Source organism: Toxotes jaculatrix, chromosome 10 (assembly GCF_017976425.1).
Source record: "Toxotes jaculatrix isolate fToxJac2 chromosome 10, fToxJac2.pri, whole genome shotgun sequence".
NCBI lineage: Eukaryota > Metazoa > Chordata > Actinopteri > Toxotidae > Toxotes > Toxotes jaculatrix.
In genome coordinates this window covers 12,570,289-12,592,789 of record NC_054403.1, presented here as the reverse complement: position 1 = coordinate 12,592,789, position 22,501 = coordinate 12,570,289, and positions in this window count along the sequence as shown.

Genomic DNA, 22,501 nt, shown 5'->3' with positions numbered 1-22,501 from the left:
GCCATGCCAACCCTGAAAATATAACCCTGTGCAGACATGCATGTCTGCATGTAGTGGAATTCACTATTTGATACTAGACTGATACCATTTATAAGAAATGTGCTAAAAGCCATCTCTTAAAGTTTAAATATAATTTCAAAGCTAAAATTCTTGAAGGGAAACATTAATGAAAAACTTAAGAAAAATAATAAACTATAAATGTTCACAAACCTTTTCAATTAAAATAAATGAATATTATTGTTAACATCATCAAATTCTTATCACTGAAAAAGATTGGATAATTTTTTTTTCATAATAATAAAAACACATTCCCATGGACCCCTTGGGCAATACAGAGGCTCCCTGGATGTTTACTTTTTGCCAAAAGAAGAAAAGAAAAAGAAACTGTTATCTTTAACAATATATTTTAAACAAAATGTTCTATCAATTATAGGGTGACAATTAATATTCTGATAATTTTATAGGGCCCTTACAATTGTCGTCAGAATTTCCAAGATTAAAGTGGTAAATTTACGTGAACAAAACTCACACATTTACAAAAAATAAAACTCAAATATTCTCTGAGATGAGAAAGTTATACATTTGTGAGAAAAAACAGAAATTCTCAGAAATTTTGTGATTGAAGTCGCAAAAAAAGGAAATGTAGTGTTTTCTTGTTTTTTTGTCAAGGAACTAGATTGCTTCTCTTTGCATGGTTGCATCACACCATAGATGCCAGACAGATTTTTCTTTTTCTTTACCTACAAAGACCCTAAAACACTGTCCTAAGTTACACAGTTCACAGTAGGCTATAACCAGTATTTGTGACATTGCCTTTTTTACTCAGAGAAAATGTTACTTAACACTGACTTTCTACAGTATACTGAACAGCAGAAAATGAAATTTTTTCAGTGACTGATTGTATTAACCAAACAAATATGACCTCCACAGATAAATTTTGTTAATTAATGACATGAAAGACCTCTACATTAAATGCTTATCAGACAAAGCTAGCTAACTTCATGCCACAGAGAGGAGGGAGACTCTGTAATCAGTCCAGCAGCAGCCTGTCCTGCAGCCTCCTTCCCCCTCGACACTGGCTCTCACTAAGTTGAAAGAGGCGTTGGGGGGAATGACCTCAGCTTCCTCTCTGCTAGCTCCTAGAGCCACAGTGTTAGTCATCCATAATTCTCATCCATTTAAACAGTCGACAGGGGAAGCAGACCCTACAGTGAAACACTTTCACCATGCTTTTGTCGCTTGATGTTTATAACTAAACGAAAGTTTCCAGCTTTAAAATACAAGTTCATGTTTATTGTATTTAATACTGACACACTGCCAGTCAGTGGTTAAAAAGCTAAGACAATTATATTAAGCCTGAGAAATATCTCCAGTACGATTAATACATGATATTAAACCCATTAACGAGACATGTTTACATTGTAGTGTTAAAGTGAGTTTTTCTTGATTTTGGTGTAATCAGTGATGAGCAACTGAAGTAGTAAACAAATTCAGTGCAGATTTCAGCTGCTTATTTTCTCTACTGTTTTTTTTTTTTTTTTTAATTCCTCACAGATCTGTCTACGTAAAACAGATCACTTCTTATCTGACGTTAGAATTTTCTTGGCAAAGCTTAGCGTTCAAGTGACAAAGCCCTCCAGTGGTTGTGGTAACTATGGTGGAGACACTGGATGAAGTGAGGTGGCATTTTTGCAGATGGATGGGCCTTTAACACGGGATACCACTGTCCCTTTCTGATATTTTAACATCGGTCAACAGTTTTTCATGCAGTAGAAATGCGTGAAACGTTCCTTGGTCTTGACCAAGTACTTATGTTAACCTAAAACTTATCTTTCTTGGTTAGGTTCAGGAAAGGATTGTGGTTTGGGTATGAGGACCTTTGTTGTCATGGTTACAATAATAAACATGGCTGTGCTAAGGTTGTGGAACAGTCATGGAAAAGAAAAACAATATCGGTTTCACATAACAAACTCATCATCCTCCCCAACCCCTAACTTCTGATGTAGACTTTTTGCTTTATATACTACATCACCTGACTTCCTCCATTGCTCCTGTCAGGAACAAAGGTCACCTGACAGTAAAACATAATAACCTGCTTGCACAGACAACCGGGCGACAGAAGGACTGTCTCAAATGGACTACGCCGAAAATTCATCGTCACTGTTTTTTCTCACAAACTCATGAACAGTTGAAATTGAAATACGTGGGTTTCATAGGACATCTCTGTTTTACATGTCTGAATTTCTATTTAAACCTGCAGGAACAGCTTGAGGTAACTCGTAAACATAGTGAGAATAAATGTTATAAAGTGGTCAGGAGATTAAGCTGTTCATGTCCTGAAATGTCCTGGAGGAGCATTCAGAAGGATCTCCCATCCTAGCTGTCATTTTCTCCACATCTCTTTCACCATCACTGAGCACGAGGAGAGAGGATGTGAAATAGGATGTTGCCCGTGCACGCAGCCATTAATCACAGGCCCAGAGGTAGTAAACACTCTTTGATGGTCATTAGAAAACAGTTCTATTACAGAGGTTACTGTGTCTAGCGGTTAACCTTCTCCTCTTTGATGTATAGCAGCGTGGGTTTTTAGAGGGGGAGGAGGAGGAGGAGGAAGATGGGGGAAATATCCTCACCTAGACTGGAATGTCCCCTTCAGCAGCTTTTTGAATCGTTGTGCAATCATCGTGCAACCTTTTGTTTCCCCTCCCCTAATGCCCCACCACCACCACCACCACCCCGCCATCACTTGCTTCCTCCCCTTTTTTTCCCTCCCCCCTGTCATCTGAAATGTGCCCTGCATAAGTGGAGGCAGCTGCTTAAGTGCTGAGAGAGGGAGGAGAAGGGGAGAGTGGAAGTGGAAGGAGCAAGGTAAGGGCCAAAGAGAAAGAGAGAGAGAGAGGGAGGGAGAGAGAGAGAGAGAGAGAGAGAGGGAGAGTCTGACTCATAGTTAGCTTTGCTTTCCCTCCCTGAATGCTGCAGCATCTACTCCTCCCATTGCACTCAAGGTCTCTCTGTCTCTCCCTTTCTCTCTCTTACACACACACACACACACACACATACATACTCTCACATACGCATACACACACATGCGCGCCTTTGCAAGCATAAATAAGCTGGGTTCAGTGTTTTGCTTGAGGTTTCTGGGTTGTTGAAAATAATTTTGTGTTGTACTGCCTTGGCGCATTATTGACTTGAGAGCCTTTATTGTCATCTTGCTTTTTTTTTTTTTTTTGTTATGAAATTTTAATGTGAACCCTCATAATTAGGGTGACTGTGTTTGATGCAGTTACCAGCCTTATCTCTGTTGTGCTTCGGTGTTGGTGGTGGTATATCCTGGGCTACTGATGCAATAACACACAGTTAGAATAGTGACAATTGTGTCTGTCAATAAAATGTCAGATGAAATGTCTCTGGAGCTTAAGGGCAATTTGGCGAGGGTTTGTGCCTGTGTCTTTAGTGCTCTTGTGGCAGTGGGCTTCATAGCTAAAAGCACACTCCCCTGCAGTGGAATTACATAGTGGCGGTGATGCCAGCAAAAGCCCAGGGCTTTTATCAGCTGTCATTCACACAGCAGAAGCTGGATACAGGCAGCAAGGCCACCACGGTATGGCACAGGACAAAAGCCTAATACTGGACTGTAATTGTCAGGGGAAAAAATGGCATCTAACAAGGTCAGAGAGGCACTGTGATGAAGCTGACACACTGTTCCAATGATAAAGCTGTACTGTAGCCTTGATTTGGATCGGCAAATGCACTTTCAAAGAAAATGCTGATAATAATCTCACATCCATCACATAGGTTGGTGGATAATGTGTGGACTCATCTAAAATGTTGTTTGATATATGTGCAAAGCCCTTATACCAACTTATATAATATTATATACGTATATATCCTGATTGAAACAGGGTATTATGAATTATAATAATAAAACTGACTTATGTGGAAAATACCAACAAAATGCTGTATTTCAATACTTATTGTGATACACTAAGTACTTATAATAGTAAGGGATTCTCTGCATTGACAGGTACTTCCTGTCAATAATAATAATATGTCATATTTTATTTTTGGATCAAAGACTGTAACAGGAAATTAATCAGCAACAACTTTGAGAATCGATTTGTTCTTTGATTCACCTTCTTTTTGTAGTTGTGAGACTGAACTGAATTCCTTTGGCTGGACAAGACACACTTCAGCTTTATATAACTGATAGGTTTGTTTTTTTTGTTTTTTTTTTTACTATTTCCAGACAATTTTTAAGGCAACTGATTAATCAGTTAATCAAGAAAATAACTGTGAGATTTATCTATCATGGAAATAATTGTTAGTGGTAGCCCTACAAACTGTTTATTTTGGATGTTAGAATTAATTTTATCACCTGAATATGTATGTCATCTGTTATTATCTGTCGTATTGATATCAGTTACTTTGTAGAAGAGAAGCATTTAACTCTGAGTTCGCAGAAAAAAGACAGGTTGTTGTCAGTCTATGGCTAGAAAACCATATTTTTTGTTTTGTTGGTCGGAGAGTGAATGTGTGTTTCTCCTCACTCACCACAGTTTGGCACAGAAATCTCATGTTTATCACTAGATAATAAAAACAGGCTCCACATGCGTTTGACCTCTTCAGCCTGCTGGTGTCCTGAATCGCTGTCAGTGTTCACAGGTCTGCAGCTGTAAACCATTTAATTATGCCATTCATTAAAATAAGCCAATCAAAATTGTCAGCTTTTATGTCTTTAAAAGTTGTTGCCGTGAAGTTGACACCACAAATTCAACATGACTGTGTGGAGTAGCTCTGTAGAAACTCTTTGCTGAGCATCTTATGAAAAATTCATTTTTACAAACTAAATATGCAACAATCTAAAATCTTTTCGATATAGATTCAGAGGAGCAGAATTTGTGGATGTGGCATGAGTGTTAAACCCAGTTTGGGAACAGTATCATGGATGTTGCTCTGTTCGAACTAATGTGTTGTGAATGTCTGTATTCAAAGTGTATTTCCTTATGATGATCACATGCTAAAAGAAAAACTTACAACTATATGAAATATAGTGATCGTTTCATTGTAGGTTTATTAAGCTCATATTTTTTTTTAGGCTAAAGGTGAATTTAAATTGACAGGCTGACATTAACATTAATGTTTTGACCCAAGATGATTAGGGTCAAGGTTTCTGACTATACAACACTCAAACAGACATCCAAGCTCTGTGTGATATTGTTGTGGATGCCTTTCCTGTCTTTCTTTTCTTATAAATATTAATGATCTGGGGGCGGGCCTGCAGGTCAATGTGGGCTATGAGGTTCTTCTCTGAGATCACTTAGAAAGAAAATTCATGAAGCAGATGGAGAAAACTGTAAATATTCATTCATTTTCATCATTTTACATGCCAAGGACTGTGACACACAGTCATACACCTCTACAGTACAAAGAGATTTTTATTATTTTTTTATTATTATCAGTACAGAAATTCAGTTTTAAAAAATATACAGAATTCCTGGCAGCAACCCTGTTTTCTTGAAACTGTGTATAATTGCAAAAATACAAGAGCAAACTCCAGGTATCCATGGGTGTGGTCCAAATACATCAGTGCTGCAGAGTCTGGAGATGGGGTCTGCAGCGGGATGAATGCAGTGTTAGTTAGGAATAAATTATCAGCAAGGCAGCTTCAGTAATGGCCAATCAAATCAGCTCCTCTTGTCCCATTCAAAAGCAGGCAATAATTTCCTGATGAGCCCTGAGGGCAGTACAGGTTGTCTTCTCCTACGAGGAATAACCCAGATATACTTACAAGGACAGATGATGCGTCTTTCCATGCGTGATGACGTACAATAAGCTATTTCGAGAGAGGGATGCTTGCAACGTGTCTGTCTGTAGTTTTTTTTTAATTACTAAACCGGTTAATAAGAAGGCTGCATTCAGTTTGTACTGTCATATATTCCATATGTTTGTGTGTTTAGATCCCCATTAGCTGTTGTCTGCTGTATCACAGCAGCTACTCCTGCTCGGGTCCGTTTACGATATGGCGATGATACAAATAAATGTTTATACATAATTACATACCAATATTTGCAATACGAGGCTCACCTATATCCTGTATCCCATGAAATCGGTTACTTGTTTTACTGTAATAGTTTGCATTCTGTGGTTCCCGTAACAATCATGTTTTCATGTTGGAAAAATTATGTATTATTATTAATAGTCTGAATAGTTTTATTCTTTAAAAATAATGTTTACAGTTTTGATTTAAGAAAAAAAAAAGTCCTCAGATCTTTTGTGAAGCTCAGGACCCCTCTAATACTGTTTATCTCCATAAGAGCTTATGTGGAACAGTTTATCACTCTGGTGTGTAGAAAAAGTTCATTGGTTTGTGTAGTTGTTTTCCTAGAGCTCTGTGCCTTTTTGCAAAGTTTTACTGAGCGAGGCCTGTATAACCGACCTAGCTTTGAAAACCTACAGCCCATCCTCAAATTATAGACGGTATAATGTACTCAAAACAGTCCTGCTGCTGCCTGGTTTCTGTAATCAAGTCAAAGAATAAGGTCCTTTACTGTGAATACTTGACATACATACAATAAGAAGTCTTTATGTGATTTTGGAGGGGGTTTTATGTGTCTACCAGCTAATGCCATGGAAATTTCTCTTCAGCCTTGCGTTAACAATAGTAAAATGATAGAGCAGGCAGAAACATAAGTGCAGTTTCAAAAGTGACCAATATGGCACCACTGTGGATGTGTCACTTTGCTCAGTAAAGGTATTACAGTCGAGACTAACTGGTCAGAGCTCTCTGGCTTGAAGCCCTTCAGAACAACTGACTTGCTGTTTTCTGGTTGGCACTGACCTGTGTTATTATCAGCCTTAGTAATGAGGCTGATTGGGACAGCCAGCTGATTAGATGCTTCTGGATGTATTCTCTCTCTTTTTTTCTCAGCAACTATAGTGATCATGGTTGTATTCGGCTCTGTGTGTTTTGTGTAAGATTTTCTGTGGCACTCACTCACAGACACTCAAATACTCACTGACACGCCCCCTCCCAATCTTGAATTAAAATATAATTTGTGACTGTGACAACAGGAATTGAGATGTCTAAGGTAACATTAAAAAGCCGCATGCTTGTGACTCTGATATATATTAGGAATGCAACAAGCACACAATCGATACAATTGAAATACAGGAAATTAAAAATAGACAGCATCTTACATTCAAATTAGGGAAGGAATCCACAAAATACAAATCTGCATCTAGACATGTAAAGTTTCAGTTGAATATTTAAGGTCAAATAAATCCACAAATAAAATGAATTGTATTGATTCCTTCTCTAATTTGAATCTAAGATATTGTGTAGTTTTGACTTTTAGCCTGGATTTATCGAGGTTGTGCTTGCTGATTCCTTGGTATGTGGACGTTTTTGTTTCAGACCCTGTATCGGTTTCTTAAGTTGACCACCGTGATTTGAATCATCTGTTATAGTCGGATGACTGTGGAAGTGAATAATTGCATCCTTTTATTGAGTTTGCCTCATTTCTATTCTATTCTCCCTTTTTTTTCCCGTCTGTCAGTGAGTTTGTTTTTTTTGGCAGATAAATTGTAAACAAAATGGAGATTAGAGAAAGAATGGAAGGTTAAAAAAGAATTAAATTAACAGAGACTAACTGCTTGACATATTCCATTTGCAAAAGAACTCGCCGACAGCAGTGTTTCTACAAGTGCAGCGTGGAGAAGATATATTTTCATATCACTGCTTCTGCTATTACTATCACCCTGAGAAAACAGTGCACAGAATTACTATCAAATAGACACCGCCCCAGTGACAAAGGTTTTTGTACCTTTTTGACATTGTGCCACCACCATTACTGACTGAATATATTCAATGCTAATATTAGTAATCTGTTAGTAATCTATATTTACATGCGCATTTTAACCCAATTAATGAGTAAAACAGAATCAATTAAAGCTTTTACACAATTAGTAAAAATGTTCCCCAGTAACTTTACATGATTTTTATTTCTTTATGATGAGGATTGGTGACGGAAGGGTTTGTTGTAGCTTTATTAGTGCCACAAATTAAGAGACGGCTAAAAGAGAGGCCATTGTTGTTGTTCATTGTGTTTGCCGTCTCTCAAAGAAGGCTATTAGTCCTCCTGCCAATACCTGTGCAAGTGTTGTATGGAAAGTCACTTTTTGAGATCATGCACATAATCAGAAAATATACAAGGGTTAGACTAAGCTCTATACATGTTACAATAATTTACAAGATTGACAAGTAATCCAGGTTAATCGGGTTATTCCTACCTTAATTTGACTAACATGAGCCTGGATGTATACATGACAGTTGAGGTAATTGTAGTATCGCCTTAATCTGGTTATAATGATAATGGAAGGAGGCTAAGAAGGAGCAATTACCTACTGCCCTACATTTTTACATTATAAATAATTGTAATAATAGCAAAAATATAAAAAGCCAGCTGGAAATGCACTCAGAAGGGCTCACTGCTAATGACAAATAATGTCGCAGTGAAGAAAAATGTGAGCCTTCTTGAATTTCTTTACCCTGGGTGTTTTTTTTTTTTTTTTGTAAGGGCTCATCAGCAACAGTGCTGTTATGTTGCAGGACCTCTGTTATTTGGGATATGAGAGTCTGTGCTGCTACTGGGGGAGCGTCTCTGAATGGCTGCCCTGGGCATTCAGCAAAACAAGGCACAGAGTGAGCTGCAGCAAGCAGCTCTGGAGAAACAGCAACACTGTTATTCAGCCCTTGGCCTGTGCTCCAGAACATTGTGTGTACATCTGTAATCTTACCTACCCCCTGGGCTCACAGAGGACCCCCCCCTCCCCACTTCTCTCTTTCTCTCGCTCTCTCTCTGTGCCATCACCACCATGTTCTCTCTGCCTCCCATTCGCTCTCAGCCCTCGTGTCCATATTCTTTCGCTCCTTCTCGCTCAGTCGTTCTCATCATCGCGTCATTCCCTTTTTCTCTTACACAAAGATATAGTCAAGCAAATACACCCACACACTTTCTCACATTGACACCCATACACAAACACACCAAGGGCCTTGAAGATACACCCATGTGTGAAGATCATACAGTCTTAATGTGTCAGAGCCACTACAGCTTGCTCCATGTTTCTGTTAATTAAAACGAAACAATGACGTAAAGTAAAATCTTTCCATTTTGGGGTCAGTCGCGGCTTCGACTTTCCAGCTCACTGCTATGTGAGGCTCATCCTGATCGTTCATATATGTTTATGTGTGTGTATGTGTTGAAAAAGCAAACGTTTTTAGCTGAAATTGAACTGGAGTTGCGAGTGTTTAAATATACATGAAGGAGAGGGCTACATGAATGCGATCCTGTCCTGGATGGTGAGCAGTTATGAGCTGTGTCATGTGTCGGCGCTTTCGACTGCTCTGTGCAGGGCTTTCATCAGCCTCTGCCTCTGTCACTGAGACATTCCCCTCTCCCTCCCTGCTCCCAGCTCCACTTTACACACTGTAATAAGGCATTCATACTCTCTCTCTCTGTTGCCTCGGCTGTTTTGCTGCACCACTACATTGCAGTCCAAGTGTAAAAGCCTGCTGTTGTGTCAGTGAACGTGTGCAGCTCTTTGATGTGCACTGATGTTTATATATATATATATTTACATCTATCTATATATATCTATCTATATCTATCTATATCTATCTATCTCTATATATAGATATAGATATAGATATAGATATTGCATTTTAAAGATTTGATTAAGATGTATTTGTTTGTCTTTCAGTCCTTTGTCTTTTCTTTGACACTCCAGCTGTACAAGGTGATCGGCTTGTAGCAACAAGGATATCTTGTGCATTGACATGTTGTGATAATCCATGTGATATATTGTCATCTGCTGGTTAATACATACTGCTGTTTCCTTGGGGATTAGATATGGCTGTCATGCTCCAGCTTGAAGATATCATAAGATCACGCTGCTGCCTGCACTTTAATAAATCTTTATTGTTTTCATTACATTACCAATCAATCATCATTTGATGCAATTACTGTTGCATTTTTTTTTTTAATTTCAGTGTATACCAAGTGTAATGTTAACTATTTGTCTGCTTTTAGGGTTTGTGTGTTTACCTCTAATGGGAGGCATTATAAAACACATCTTTTAAGCTCCCACAGAGTTCAAAACAACAGGAATGTATTTTTCTCTCACGTCTTTTTCTTTTCTCAGACAGCAGCAGCTTTCACAATTGAATTTGAATGCCATGCTTTTAGCGCCAGGGTTGTTTGATTATCCACAGACAGGGAGCTGTGCTGGATTCCATTCCTTTCATCATGCTTTAACCAGTGTGAGCTGGCTCCCCTGTCGTATTTTATGAGAGGTGATTTTAGTGCCTCTCCTTTATGCAGATGATTTTGGCTGCCTCTCCCCAGTCTAGTCTTCAAGAGGTGGATATTGGTTTTGACAAGAGAGCTAACCCTGCTACCTTCGCTCTCACCAGGCTGTCTTCCTGACTGCTTCACCAGGCTGGATATTCTGGTCCATATGCTAATGCGAATTACTCTTAGTGAAAGGGAGGATGCTGGATGCATCTACAGGTGTTTTCAGAATGAGGCTCAGTGACAGGAATATTACACCGGGCGAGAAACCTCATTGACCCTTCGCACTCCCACAGGGATGAGAGTGGCTTTATATGCTGCCACTGAGCCATATATGGTCTTTATGTGCAGTAATACTCACAGTTAATATCCACATCAGATGACAGGGGTTCAGTGTATTCATCCAAATATATGAATTACAGGTGGGGGCAGAGTCTCTATATGGGATCATGTGCTGTCATTTACAGGATTTTTTTCCTTCCACTGATAGGTGTTCATGCTTCCTTTGCCTAAAGCCACTGAATGTGCACACGCACACTATGCAGGGCTTGCTCCTATTAGACATAGCCCCTGGTAAGCTGCACATCTCCTTCATGTCATTACACAGGAGGCACCAATGGCTGGATGTAAGTTTAGTGAATGGGGATAATGAGGAATGTTAATGGGGTATTTCTGGTCCTGGCTCAGCTCTGCTATGCTTAAAGCCACATATGCAAACTCTTACAAAAGTGTATTAAATGTACTGCGGAGCTCTTTTATACAGCGACCGAACTTGCAAAGTCGCGTTTGCATACTTGTGCCTCTAATTCAGACAGCATTGTTGAAGAATAGACAGCATTCACACAGGACGGCGATCATGTTTTTGAGTTGATGCTGAAGCTTGAACTATGAAGTCAGTCGTACAGCGTGTGATAATCATGTCTCTCTTTCACTCTCCCTCTTTCCTGTTTCACTGACTAAGTAGAGGGCTTTGCATGATTGTCTGGATGAGTGTTTCCCCTCAACGCTGCATTGCTATTGTCCACTTGTCCCTCCTTCATCTGTGTAATTGTATGCATGAAGTTTCAACTGTAAATCCCAGCTGTTGGCAGGTTGTCTGCTCCTGCAGTGCTGGGTATTCTGGTAAGCCATTGGCTGAGGGCTATTGGTTTTTCTTAAGCTGGCAAACATCATGAAAGATAACACAAAGAGGAGCTAGGTAGGTCGTTTTTTTTTTTTCCCTCTGCTTCTCCAGTCGAATAGATTGGAAAAAAGCAGGCTGCATTTGTCTCTCCTCTCTCCCCACTGAAACAGATAGAGTAGCTGTGTAGAATAAAGGAGATGCTTCTCTCTCTATCACACTCCATCAGCATTATTTACCAGACCTGCCAGTTGCTTTGTACAGCACCTCTCCCTGCCAAGTAGGCGACTGGCGTACGACCAGGGGCTAGTGACAACAGGCTACAGTGGAAAGCAAGGAGAGCTGTGTGGATGAGCCAAGTCTATTCATTCCCCTAGGCCGCTGAGTGAAGCACAGAACTCTATCTGCTCTCACTGCAGAGAACATAGCACTTTATGGATTTTTTTTTATCATAGTCTATGCTAGAAATGATCATAAACCTGGCCTATTTTTTTTTTAATCAGAGTAGAAATGCCACACAGTGCAGGGTTGTAACATTAATAGGTTTATAATGGCTGCGAATAGCCATATTTATTAACCCTGAACTGAAGTTAAAAGGCTTAGAATAACCACGAGGCTCTGAGCGTGTTACGTGTAATGTATGTACTGTACTGGAGGTGAATCACACGTGTCAGAGAGGCTGTAATAAATGCACGTTTTGTTTGTCATTCCCAGGAACACTCCCATCAACCCTCCTCACAGAACCTATGGAAACATCAGCACTCGGGGCTTGGAAACAGAAAAGTGATTTTTTTCCACTGTGTGTCACAGATGGTGGGAAAGCCTTTGTAATGCTAATATAATATCACACTGTGTCGGCCTAGCTCTGCAGTTCGCTCTGTGCACCAAGCAGCCTGGCTGTGGAGTGATTTACCAGTATGGAGAGAAAAAGACCTCCCTCGGCTCACACTGAAAAGGCTGCGTGGTTGGCGGGTCCTGCCGCTCGGCCTGCTGCGACTGGGCCCGCCTTGACTTTATTGATTCCGTGGTCCGTCCAGCGCTGCATACTGTTAATTAACTCTGTCTCCGAGTGTTTGTCACATTGCGTACGCTTATGAAAAAGGATATTACTAAGAGGACTAGGCATTAAAAACAGCAGGAAGGATATAGTGGAGGATTTTTCAAGGACCAATGCACAGAAAGGAGCTGCATATTTGGGGCCGTTATTTTAGACAAAAAAAAAAAAAAAAAGCACACCGTATCGTAACATAAATACACAAATGTTCTAAGATAAAATAAGTGTGCCCTCTCCTATGAAAAGCAGCTGTTAGCAATAAAAGGAACCTGACTGTGTAATATTGTGCCTCTTACTACCACTGTTATGCCACCTCCCAACAAACAAGCCAATAGGAGACCACTTCCTTTGGTGTGAACCAATGACTTTGTGCCTCCTTCCGTGGCAGCGAGTCAGCTGCCAGAGAGGAGGAGACAGGGACATTGATGTCTTTCTCTAGCTGCGCCACGTCACATTGTTGTCTATTCGATTTCCAGCCCTCATCCTTGGTATTTGAATCACAAGGGGGAGCGTTTCATATCCTTGCTGGGAGAAGAAGGGGGATCTTGTCTATCTGAAAGAGCACGCTGGATTAAGGGGGTTATTTCCCCAGAGGGGGGGATATGAGAGTGAGTGTCACTCAGACAGCACTCACTCTCACACTGCCTCTGCCTCTGCATGTTGCCAGGGAGCCCCGGCTTTGACTTCTTCCCCTCTCCTCCCCTTCCTCTCCTTCATCATGTAATGCTTAGCTTTTTGCTTTCTCTCCCTGTCCTCTCCCTCCGTCTCATATACATCCGCTTCCTCATTGTCGCTACCATCTCGTCACGCTCCCTTCCTCCTTCCCCTGCTGGTTCAATGCTACAGGGAATGGAGAATTGCGTGGTTCGGAGGATGGTTGTTATTCCAATCACACCTCCGATGCAGCGAGGGTCCAGTAAAGTACAGAATAATTGGCAGGTTCCAGCAGCTACAGACAGCCATTCTATTCTAGTGTGTGTGTGTGCATGTGTGTGTGTCTGTGTGTGTGTGTGTGTGCATAGCTGTGATGAGAGGTGGCTGCTGTAGGTGCAGCATTCAGAGGTCATTTCATTAATTACTAGCTCTTGTGTTACGTGCGTGTTCTCACATTCTGTTTGTCAGTCTGTGTAGTGATGACATGTACGTGCTGACAAAAGAGCTGATAAAAAAAAGCGAAGTATGAACCAAAGGATAAACGACCGCTGATGTAATAACTAAACCCACATTTGCACTGTTTCAGTTAAATGAGCCAGTACCGTAACATATTGAGTAGTTGAAATTTGGCTGCAGTTTTTGTCTGTTTTTTTTTTTTTTTTTAATCTTGCTCAATATTTAGCCCACCTCTGCGTCATAACTCACTAATACTATTTGTGTCTGTGTTGTAAATACGATTCCATATTTGGTGCAAGAGGAGCAGATGTTTGGTAAACACACACACCTAATTAACTGAGGGTCATCCTGGGTCAGAGGGCAAAGGGCAGAGGTTGTATGTGTTCACCCTCTGCCTTCTGAGAGCCACTGAGTGATAGGACTCCGGGGGTGACCAGTGATACACATCAATGGAGTCAAGCAGGGCAGCTAATCAAGCATGCGGGGTGTGGGACTGGGGACAAGCGTCAGGGAAAATAAGCCAGTGCTATCTGCTGGCAAACACATTGACCCGCAGACTTAATGGAACATGTCTCCCATAGGTGCTCTGCTCTATTGATTAGCCATTGATGGCAGTTGTAGCCAACACTGATATTGAGTGTGATTTTGCTTTTTTTCCTCCACCGTCTCTGCTGTAGGCGAGTCTGTTCTTGCAGAGGTTGAATTAAAATGGATACAGTATAGCTCTGTGTTGGTACATGTGCTGTTTTTTTTTTTCTTTTCTCAGCTGTGATTGGCTACCGTGGAGGCCAGCACCATAGCGACCATCATCACTTCTTGTTCTGATGCCCTTTCCCTGTGATCCAGCCTCACCTTTAAGGGCTTCTCATTTTGAGACTCTAACTTTAAGCTCTTCCACGAACAGACAAGTGCGGCATGCACACGCTCGCACACAATGTATACACAATATCAAACACAGACACACGCGTGCACAGATCGACACACATGCGTCTGACTCCTGCACAGTCAGACGCATAACTGTCTAATACATAATCAGAGCCAAATGCTGCCACATGTTCGTTTATAGTAGGGAACACACACACACACACACACACACACACACACACACACACACACACACACACACACACACACACACACACACACACACAGTCACACATATGCTCACTTGAGAAGAAAAGAAAGGCAGTGGCCCCGAAAATTGCATAAATGTCAATTATTCTGGAGCTTATGTGAGAGAGGTAGAACAAAGTGGTGGTAATAAAAAATATTGATCACTTCAACCCATAATGTGTCTGACAGGCATTGTTGTGGCAGAAACAGGCACTGACAGAGTGCCTTTGCAGGCATGTAAACCTGCAGGACATTATGTCACTGTACTAGCACTGATCACTGCAGTGTAATGTGCCCCCCGCCTAGATTCAGCAAAGCAAATGAAGCATAGCTCTAATAAATGCACCTGTTGGAAATATGATAATTACATCTCTGATGGCTGACCTTTTTTTCACTATTGCAGTAAAGATTATTTGATGCATGCAATGCAAGTGTGTGCGGCTTTGTGTGTATCAGTCAGGAGTTTGTAGGGCTGGTCATGATCAGTAGTTTTGGCTCCGTGTTTCTGGGGGGTGGATGCATCTTCTGTATTTATCAGCACTTACTCATACATCAGCATCTTTTTAACTGTACTGAGTGGGAGCGCTGTGTACGTAATGAGTGTGTATGGGAATGTGTGTGTGTGTGTGTGTGTGTGTGTGTGTGTGTGTGTGTGTGTGTGAGAGAGAGAGCTTGTGCAGAGCTGCTTGTATGCAGAGCCTCATTAAATACGCAATCGTTTCATAAGACTGACCCTTCATGAGCAGTGGGTGGACCAAACATAGATTTGCTCAAATGAGCAAATGAATCTGTAATGTGAAAGTTTATGGTGTGTTAGCCCATGTACGTGTGCGTACGTGTGGGTGCGTGCTGTGTGTATAAGCATGCATAGACCTACAGTGTATTTCCAATTTCTGTGATCGAATAATTAAGCTTTACATGCCTCACCCAGTCTTCCTCTGTTCTGTGTGTTCTTGTGCGCGGCTTGTTATAGCAACCTCAGGCTAGTTCAGATGTGTTTTTGTTAATGTCATCACATTAACTGGGTACTGGCGTGTACTCTCATGTACCATAAGAAGATTGCGGTACATGGGAGCGGGATATATCCATATGTTAGTGAGGATGCCATTGCTTCTGTCTCATTAGCAGCTGTGCTGAGGCCCCGAGCTGCTTCTCGTGCTCCATTGGGACAGCTGATGAAGCCTGACTATGTGACCTTTAACAACCTAATCAACTTTTAACACCTTGCCTACTGCCTGCCTTATTGCCATTCTTCTCTCTGCCATTCACCGGCAGGGCCCCCGTCCCCATTTAGGCTCCATCACTTTTTTTTGTGTGTGCATGTTTTAAGCAGGAGCCTTGTTTTGACTGATCGTCTGTACATGTATGAATGAAGCAGTCCTGTAAACACATGCAGCAGCAGCCTCTGGAGGCATGCAGTGATGTATTGCAATCGTCTGTCTCTCTCCTCACTCTTGACCTTCCCTCCGCTTATTTCTCTCCTCTCCTTATCTCTCCCTGTCCTCTTCTCATCGCTGTTGAAGAGCTCAGGTTGTGCAAATGATAAACAGAGACACACACACAGTTATCAGGCAATATATAGCAATTTAAAAGATATATGCCATACAGTATAGGCTTGTATCTGCACATAGGTTATTATTCATTAATTGTTGTGCCTGCATGTGTGTAAAGTATGTAACTTTGAGAATAACAAATTTAACTGCCCTCTTCTCCTGTTAGAAAGTGCATATTTTTCATGATAACAAATATCACCATGCAGTGTCAGAGGCACGATATCTTCTCCAGTCTGAACAGTTGCAGCAGCTGACTGTGCATTGATTAATCAGATGGATGCACTGCAATTTTAAAATAACAAAAACATTTTTTATGTGTTTAAAGCACACAGTGTCTCACTTCTAAAAAAGGGTCATGCAAAGGATTTTTTTATGTTAAATGTCTGATAACCAACAAATACAGACCTGAATTGGAGCACTAACCTGACATGACTTTCCCCCAACACAATAACACAAACACTTGTAAAATACGGTTGTTAAATGAAATGCGTGTTAAAAACCTTGCTATATCATGCTGGTCCAATGACATATTCAACAAAACATTATATGTGTTTCAAAGGTAGCATTTTCTCCAGCGATATTGCATTGTATTGTATTGTATTGAGTCATATTTTACAGGTGTTCATGTTTTAGTGTCTTGCTAGCTGGTGTACTGAAGACACAAGTTACACTTTGTTTGCAGTGACTTAATGTTGTTACAGCCAATTACAATGTCATTAAAAAGTTTATCAAGTTATTTGCATTTGAAAACCTCAGTTAACCCATAAAGTGTAGCTTGAACCACTGAATTTTCATTTTCTCGCAGTCTTGTGATGTTAGGGATCATAAGTACTAGAGAATTCTCAAGGTTGAAGCTTTAATATTGAGCTTGGAAACAGCAGCTACAAGAGAATTAGGGGAAAATTTTCCTGTTATCACATGACTGAAATTCTATATTTACAGCATGATTGATTCACATTGTTGATTTGGTTAACGTCAATATCCAAAACAACTGACAAGACCTCAAAAAATAAGGTGACGAAATGCTCCTTTAAATAGACATAAAATGGAGAAAATATCTGCAGATGTGGGCTAAAAGATAAATGAAAGCAGATGAGAGAGTTTAAAATCCACTCGTCTCTGAAGCCACACACTGAGCTAGGATTAAATGCTGCCAGAGGTGTCACTCATATACTATATCTCAGCAGTCGTACGATCTCATTAAGAGCAAAACACTAATGGACTGAGCAGTCTCCTGAGAAAAAGTGGGATTCTGACATACATTCAGAGGCCTTTATTCTGAGGCAGACAGAGGCCTCAGAGGTAACAGCGGTTACAATTGTCCAGGTCTGGCTCTGCAGGTTGTGCTGTGGCGATAAAGACCCAGCTCTATAATCCTGATTCATACTGAATCTCTACCTATCAGATGCTTCCTGGGCTCTTCAGCCGCCTGTGATTGACGATGATTATCTCAAGCAGATACCATATCTTTGCCATCACCGTGGCCATGTCAGGGATTTTAGGTGAGGATGTTCGATCAAATACAGCACCAAACATCTGGCAGAGAGGGCGTAAAGTTGCAGAAGCACATGTAGACGGCAACACTGAATTAAGATATACAGATAAAGATGTGTTTTTTTCTCTCTCTCTCTCTCTCTCTCTTCTCATGTGTCAGAGATGAAATCATTGAGGTTTGTCTTCAGCTGTGGCACAGATATTACCTGACAAGCAATCTTCATGACAGTCAGCCAACTGAAGCTTTGTGTTGAGAGGCTGCTGAAACAAAAACACAGGCATGATTCAGGAAACACCTACAGACTGTAATGGCCCTGACACACTAAGCCACCAATTATTTGGATTATGAAGAGGGTCACAAATAATACAATTCAACAATATTGTTAATTCACTGCTTTTGTATTACTGTATTACTATTACTCACAAAGGAATTATATCAAATTCTGTTTGAACATGATGTTGCCCAAATTACTGATTATAAGTCTGAGCAAACTGTAATTATAAAATAATAATTTAAAGCTGCTATAATCTATATTTTTATAGAAACAGTTGATGAAATTACATGTAATATGAAAGGGGTCAGTGATGGTGATGAACCCACAGAGAATTATCACCCAACAAATCCCCTCAGCTCTGTGGAGCTGTACAGTGACTATTAACTCGATGTTTTTGTTTTACAGCTGCAGCTTTAATGTTTTGGTGCAGTCTCACCGCTGTGTCCAGAGTCCGCAGGCAGCTGTATTCAGCTAAAAAACCCCTCTGAAAACAGACTATATGCTTCCTGCCCAGCACCAAACAGCAGACAGACAAAGTTCACAAATAGCTGGTGAAGGTAGTGGAGCATTTAGCAGCTAAAGAGTGATATTCTTTCCCTCAGGAGCTAGTGGAGAGCAAAACAGAACAAAAAGAGAGTGAGTTATGGACTTATTGTCTTCAGGTGGACACAAACATGACTTCAAGTAAATTATAATTTTGCTCTGCTTCTGCTTGAGGTATAAATAAGCGACTATTTGCTAACATGTGCAGCAATTTGTTGTGTTTATGGATTGTTATGCTTCTTCCACGTGGCCAGAATTACTGAAGACAGATTTAAGTTTGTGTTTTATATGTGTGAAGCATTTCAGATTTATGCCTTATTGGGATAAAATATACTGATATATATAAAAAACTTATGTCTTAATATTTTGAGAGTGATTTCAGCTGTTTCCATCTGCCCTACTACCAAACACTGACAGCTCACTGTTGTTTTTCCACTCAGGCACAAAACATATGTACATGTTGATGGTCAACAGGCGGTCAGCTGTGGTCTTTGCGGTGGGCCCAAGAGAAGCATTTACTAGAGGTGATGCAAAGTGTTTGATCTGTGGGCCATTGACAGCACTGCATCTTTGAGGCTGGCTTGGTGAGTCAGGGCCCTCAGAAGAGGAGAGCTCTGACATATCAGTTGTAAGGAGAACTGTTGACCTTCGACAGAACAATGCTCATGTTTGTGAGAGAGAGAAACAGCGGGAGCGGGAGGGAGAGAACCAGAGAGCTTCTTCTGCAGCACAGAAGGAACAGAGACATTAACAGGAGAGGACTATGCAAGAGCTCTGTGGTACACCTATCAATTAACAAGAGACTACCAACAGTTAGTTAATGACAGGGATGGACAAACAAATGAAGTGGCATGACGGCTTCGTGGGCATCACTGTTGCCTGATCTGCAGACAGCAGAGTTTGCATGTTCTCTCTCAGTCTGAGTACTGTTCTTAGATCTGCAACTTGTGCCTGGGTGCAGAGGAATGGTTGCTCTCTTCACCACAGAAGGACAGTTTAAATTCAGAGACCTGGGCCTGTGAAAAATGTACTCGGCATTGAAGAGTGTCTACTTCTATTAAAAGGAGCACAGACCCTTACTACCATTCGCAATGTGGTTTCCAGTGAAAGTTATTCTTTTTTTTCCAAGATATAGAAGTTCTACCCTTTAAGATGAAAGACAAGTTCTTCTAATTCTATGTATTCCGGTGTACCTGTGCCTGTATTGGATTTGTGTTTCTCTGTACTCCTACCACGCACTGCTGCAAGCTCACAAGCACAGGAGTATTACCATGAGTTGCGTGTGAGGCAGGTTACTCAGCCTGTCTGCAGCCAGCCCGTGAACCTGCTCTGAAACTGTATACCTGTGCTGAAAAGAGGAGTCGCCATTTCAGCGCTGTCTGTTTGGATCAGTGTTCCCTGTGGCGCTATGCCCTCTCTGTTGGGGATCTATTCCTTGGCCCCTGACTCTCTCCCTCTGTTGAGACAATGGGCCTTTTGTACCTACATATACCACTGCTGTGGGACCTTGCTTCGTACTTACGGCAATTATACACGATCCCATTCCAGCTATCCCTCTTTTTGCCGCTTCACTGGAGAGAAATGCAATCGAATCGAGGAGAAACGCAGTGAAACGAGGGCCCGGGAAGAGGCTTGCAGGAATTTGATTGTGGTGCTGATAAGTTCCATATAGCGCTAGTAAACATGTGCTTATCTTGTTATCCAGCTTGCACATTAACACATGGTGTGTGGAGGAGGTGGAGGAGGGTTTTAAAGGATAAATCAAATCCTAATCATTCTGTTTGGCTTTTCCCACTCTCTGCTCTTTGTCTCTATTTCTGTGTCGCATCGTGCAAAGAACCCAGGGCGCACACGCAAGAACAATGGAGAGGTCAGAAGTACTAGCCATTTTCCTACACCTGCTGAATGCTCCAGAAATGAGTGCACAGTGATTACGTGCCCTAATGTGTGGTGTTTAAAGAGCGGTTTCCTGCTGCAGAGTTAAATGGTGGTGCCCTCTGTGAAGTATTAATGATGTGGATGGATGAATCAGGTCGGCGCGAACCTGTTGACGGCAGCCGCGGCGCTCTCTTAAAGCTGCACCCAGACATCAGGCTTAACCGCTTGGCAAATTGGACATGCTTGTTGGCTGTAGCTCCAATTTATGTGCACTCTCTATTGCAGTTAGTCCATCTTCATTATTGAAATGGCCTCTCGTCAGGTCTTGACGGAGTGGCGGAGATGGTAAAGGGAGGGAGAGAGGGGGGAGCATACAGGAGAATCATGAATAATGTGGAAAATAAACACATTTGAGGTATTGGAGCCGGCTGGCAGGAGGGGTGGTGTTAGTGTTGTGAAATGCCCGGCTTTCATTTTCCTCCTCTCTCTCTCTCTCTCTCTCTCTCTCTCTCTCTCTCCATGTGATTGTATGTGCAGCTTCTGCCAGTGGATGCTGATGCCGTGGATCCTCACCCTTGGGGCTTTGTCTAACACACATGCAATTGGGCATAAACACACACACGCATGCAGAAACCTCGCTACACATCCACAAGCAGCTCCAGGCGCTGAGCTCTGGCAGGACCTCTGTAGCCTGACCAACATCCCAGCTGTGTGTTGTGTCGCTGCCACTCCGGAGACACACTGTGGCTACAGCCTATTTTTAATAGGGTGCTGCTGTGACTTCCCTTTTTCAGAGTCCTTGGGATTGTTGCGTTGATAAGGCCGGGCTTAGCTCATCTGGGTCAGCCAGTTCAGTAGGGGATATCCAATTCCAATTGATGCTTTGTCAAAGAAGATGTGTTTATTGCCAGATGCGGAATTTCAATTTCTCAGTGTGCTGAATTGGTACAAGATGACCTCAAAACCATCTCTTAGCTAAGCCTCGGCTTTAGGAGTAATAGCGCTTCTCTATGAAGAGAAGAACAGGTTCTGGCTGGGCCTACCTACAGGGTCCCTGTACCTGCTGCACACATGAGCAGATGTGATGGCTCATGAGGTAATTACCCACTGAGCCGGTGTGTCTGCAACTATAAGCTGAAGCAGGGGTTCCCTTCAGGTAGCTCTCTCGCTCAGGTCAGTGAACAGCTAATGACATTTAGAAGCAATAGGATGAAAGAGATGGCAGTTGTTTGTAGTCAGCCGCACACTACCTTTGTCTTATTGTCTGCCGTCTGTCTTAATCTCCCAGCCACCCTTTTCTCACCACAAGGAGATCATGTTATTAGATCCCCTCCCCTGGCTCATTTGTCATCCTGCAGCAACACTCCTCCAGAGCAGGACTGCAGCAGCCAGAAAAAAGAAAACAATATAAACAGGCAGGAGGCCACAGCATCAAATGTTCATCATTTACTGGCCCATAGTCTCTCGTACCATCATTATTCTTTCAGGAATCACACTAGATTAACATTCTTTTTCTTGTGCCACCCCACCTGATTTCAGGGGGCTGACAAACTTCAGCCTCTCTTCTCTCTACCTTTAACGTATTGTTTTGTATAACATCGTACCTACTGCGCTGAATCCTGCTACATATACACTCAATCATCCCCACCCCCACTCTCACAATCACTTGCTCCAGTAAAAAGTATTGTTAGTGTTCACAGTTTGCTGTCACCGCCTCAGTCACATCTCTTTAATCTCTTCTCTTTGAGCCAGGGTTGGTTTTCTTGCTGCTGAGGCACACGGAAGGGAGGGAGTCAGCTAATTACAATAAACAAATATGCTCAGAGCCGCCTATGTAAGGTTCGCATAGGTTAACAACTCTGCTATAAATGTTAAATGAAGCTTAAAATAGGATAGTATGGCATACAGTTGCCATAGTGATCTTGGCTGTGATTCTTTGTGTACTTTCTTGGTTGGCAAAGTTTAAATTAATTTTAGACACGAATCTGTGATACAGAGAAGAAATGAGT